The following is a 4,649-nucleotide window of genomic DNA, read 5'->3' on the forward strand; positions in this document are numbered from 1 at the left end:
TAGCCAGATAATTACTTCTAATGGATATGCATGTAAACATTCTCTGTTGTAAACTTCTATTTCAATGTATGATTTGATTGTTGGTGTGAACTTGTGATGAACTTTGTAACGTGTGACCATGTACTCAGAAAGATACATAAGTACTGAAGACAAAGACAAAGAGAGTAGTAGAGTAGTTATAGAAGTAGTAGTTAGTTGTTCTTCCCCTCCTTTCCTTTTCTGTTGCCTAGAATTCTTTCCATTAGAAAATTTCCTTTGTTATAATTTTTCCTTTTCTCCACTTAGGACCTTTCCACTTTTCCCTTTAGATAGCTTTCATAGGAAACTTTTTACACTTAGTAGTAAACTACATAATAACTTCTCTAAGTGTTTTTTCTTCCTGCAACCTCAGACTAGCAGGTGTAAGTCAGGGCCCAGCAGTTTCTGCTGAGAGAGTACAAAGGCTATTTACCTAATCCTCTGCTGTTTTAGGCTGAGGTAAGTGCAAGAAACTGCATTTTCTGGCCAGTGGACACCAGAGGGCAGGCAAGCTATAGTAGCATAGTAGATAAACTTGTCTAGCATAGATAAGTAAACTTTTGTTATACAGCAACCCTAAATATCTTGTAAGACCAAAGTCTTACCCCAAATCTCGTAATTCCCAAGGTCTTACCCTGAATCTCGTAAAACCCTAGGTCTTACCCCACCACTGACACTCTTCCATCTCCCTCGGCTGCCTCAAGAAGAACCAACAAGGAGAAGAAAGAAGACTTCTCCTCCCACCAAGCCAGGGCTGGCCCCCTAGCACTACACAATGCTTTGCATTCCATTGGAATTTCCACTTGTCTTGTACAATGGAGAACTACCACCCAAAGCTGGCAACAACCAAAGAAGGCTCCACATTACCATAGGAGGGAAACTGCATCCAGAGTTAGGTCTTAAAGTGTGACCAGAAGTATCCTATCACAGTGAATATGGCAGGTAAAGGGAGCTTCTGGAGAGCTCACTGACAATGAAAAATTGCTGAATTATATGTCTCCATACATTGTGAACTTAACAGTTGGGCTTATTTCTAGGATAACCTATCATAGTAAGCAGAATAAGAGCTTCACTATCCATCTCTGAGGGAACACAGTTCAGGAATCAGAAACCTAGTAGCAAAAACAGAAGAATTTACCACTCTGGCAACAAAAGCAAAATACTTTGTACTTTATTGGTATCTTGGCTGGCACTCTTATACAAAAGAGAACCACCAACCAAAGCTTTGCAATATCCACAGAGGATCCATACTACCGTGATTATGCTAGGAAACTCTCAACAGCACTTTCTACAGATCATTTAAAAGAGGAATGTTCTTAACTGAGATTCCTTCTTTTCACATTACTCTAGATCTTGTTAACACAACACGTACCATCATAGTGATGTTCTATAACAACTGGCAGAAGAATGTGGCACCATGGTGCACATCATATTGAATCCGATGAAAAACGATGCATGTTTCGGGGTTAATATAATCCTGAGAAACAGTCTGAGAGGCTCAAACCAGCATTCTGTGTCAGAATTGGAATTCCAGTGAATGGTACTAGAGAAGCATGGTCTGAGTGTTCACATACTGATTTGGGCTTCTATTTGGAAATATTAAACATGGAAGCCTAGTAAAGGAGCTGTGTGTCCAGTAGCAAGCCTGGAATTAGGAGATGCCAGTGGAGGGCAATGTGCAGACTTGCTAATAAAAGACACTGGTGTGTAATCTACCCATTAGCTAAGACTCTACCAAGAAACTATACATGTTTACTCAGTACTGGATGAACATATCAGGAAACTGAATGCAGAACTGGATGCCTGGAGCCAAGCATGGAATCATAAAGAAGACACTAGTAGGCAAATGTCTGCAGAACACAGACAGTAAATCAGGTATGAACCCAATCATCTATCAGCACAGGGAAAATCTATAGAGATAGCAAAAGAAGATCAGGGTAGAGAACCAATTGAGGAATACAGATGGTGAAGCTAGTATGATAGTACATAGAACTGTGTTTGTGTGTATGGTGTGCACAAAGGAGTTTCAGGGAAGCAATTCAGGCAAAGGTGTTGAGAGAAATCTGCCTCCAGAGTTAGGCCTTAAAATGTGAAACTATAATGGGTACCTTGTTTCTCCAGGAATTCAACAGTGATAGTCTAGGATCTTCAGGACTATCACTATCATGGCATGGTGACAATGGCACTGGAAGAAGATCTTCTGAGCAGCTCACCAAGATACAAGGGCTTTTCTGATTGTCTCCCAATATTGTGCCCAATAGCACAATTGGGCTTAATTCTGCAAAAACTTATAATAGTAATCAGGGCAGGAGCCTCACTATACATCGTTGAGGGAATACAGGTCAGGAATCAGGTTAAAAAAAAAAAACCAAAAGTCTGAGGGCTGAGGGCTAGTGGACGTTTCGACAGCCGTCGACCCTCAGCTTGAGAGCCCCGCACCGACTTTCGTGGAAGTCTGAGCCAGCTGTGCAGCTTTCCTCCTGTTCTGCAACCATGTCCACCAACGAGAATGCTAATTCAACAGCTGCCCGGCTTAACAGATTCAAGAACAAGGGGAAAGACAGTACAGAAATGCGCCGCCGCAGAATAGAAGTTAATGTGGAACTTAGGAAAGCTAAAAAAGATGACCAGATGCTGAAAAGGAGAAAGGTCAGCTCATTTCCCAATGATGCTACTTCTCCACTCCAGGAAAACCGAAACAATCAGGGTACTGTAAATTGGTTTGTTGAGGACATTGTTAAAGGCATAAACAGTAACAATTTGGAAAGCCAGCTCCAAGCTACTCAAGCTGCTCGGAAACTGCTTTCTAGAGAGAAACAGCCTCCTATAGACAACATCATCCGGGCTGGTTTGATCCCAAAACTTGTGTCCTTCTTGGGCAAAACTGATTGTAGTCCCATTCAGTTTGAATCTGCTTGGGCACTGACCAACATTGCTTCTGGAACATCTGAGCAGACCAAAGCTGCGGGAGACGGAGGTGCTATCCCAGCATTCATCTCTCTCTTGGCATCTCCCCATGCTCACATCAGAGAGCAAGCTGTATGGGCTCTTGGAAACATTGCAGGTGATGGTTCAGTTTTTCGAGACTTAGTTATAAAACATGGTGCAATTGACCCACTGTTGGCACTTCTTGTAGTTCCTGATCTGTCATCCTTGGCATGTGGTTACTTACGGAATCTTACCTGTACACTCTTCAAACCTTTGTCGAAACAAGAATCCTGCGCCCCCCTTAGATGCTGTCGAGCAGATTCTTCCTACGTTAGTTCGGCTCCTGCACCACAACGATCCAGATGTACTAGCAGATTCCTGCTGGGCTATTTCCTACCTGACTGATGGTCCAAATGAGCGCATTGAGATGGTTGTGAAGAAGGGAGTTGTTCCCCAACTTGTGAAGCTTCTGGGAGCTACTGAATTGCCCATTGTGACTCCTGCACTGAGAGCCATAGGGAATATTGTCACTGGAACAGATGAACAGACTCAGAAAGTGATAGATGCAGGAGCACTTGCAGTCTTTCCCAGCCTGCTAACAAATCCCAAAACTAATATTCAGAAGGAGGTCACATGGACAATGTCGAACATTACAGCCGGACACCAGGACCAGATACAGCAAGTTGTGAATCATGGCCTAGTCCCGTTTCTTGTTGGTGTCCTCTCTAAGGCAGATTTTAAGACACAGAAGGAGGCGGCGTGGGCTATAACCAACTATACCAGTGGCGGGACTGTTGAACAGATTGTGTATCTCGTTCATTGTGGGATAATAGAACCTTTGATGAACCTCTTGAGTGCAAAAGATATCAAGAGTATTCAGGTTATTCTTGATGCCATTTCAAATATCTTTCAGGCTGCTGAGAAACTAGGTGAGACAGAAAAACTCAGTATAATGATTGAAGAATGTGGAGGCTTGGATAAAATTGAGGCACTACAGAGCCACGAAAACGAGTCTGTATACAAGGCCTCATTAAACTTAATTGAGAAGTACTTCTCAGTGGAGGAAGAGGAAGATCAAAATGTGGTGCCAGAAACTACCTCTGAAGGCTTCGCCTTCCAAGTTCAGGATGGAGCTCCCGGGACCTTTAACTTCTAATGTCCAGCCAAGGCACAAAGTTGTTAGCTATGTGCTGTGCTATTTCTGTGTTCTCATAAATTTGTCTTACTGTTTCTCTACTAAGAACTCTTTTTAAATATGGTTTGTTACTGTACCACTTTTTACAAAAGAGACTATACTTGAACAGTTATAAACTGTACATACTCTATGAAGCTGTCCTCTGAGTTTATTTCTATGTGGAATTTCGTACCCTGTCATGTCCTGTAAATAAAGATTAAGTTCCATTCTTCTTAAAAAAAAAAAACCAAAAAACTAAAGGCAAAACCAGCAAGACACACCACTATAGAATTCTTCATAATGCTTTGCACTCCGTTGGTATCTTGGCTTGCCTCCATGTTCAAACCAAAACGACCACCAAAAGGCTGGCAACACCCACTGATGACTGAACTGTACAGTAAGAATCATTACACAAGGAGGCTTTCAACACAATTTTCTACAGACCATTTCATGGAGGAATGTTTTCAATTCGGGTTTCTTTTTCTCAGATGAATCTAGAATGTGTTACATCATTAGAACACAAACCATC

At 42.0% G+C, this 4,649-nt stretch overlaps 1 pseudogene; it reads left to right on the forward strand.

Moving 5' to 3' along the window:
* Positions 1 to 2,485: 2,485 nt before the first annotated feature.
* LOC114633903 lies at positions 2,486 to 4,189 on the forward strand (annotated as a pseudogene).
* Positions 4,190 to 4,649: the final 460 nt, after the last annotated feature.

Source organism: Grammomys surdaster, unplaced genomic scaffold (genome assembly GCF_004785775.1).
Source record: "Grammomys surdaster isolate TR1022 unplaced genomic scaffold, NIH_TR_1.0 792, whole genome shotgun sequence".
NCBI lineage: Eukaryota > Metazoa > Chordata > Mammalia > Rodentia > Muridae > Grammomys > Grammomys surdaster.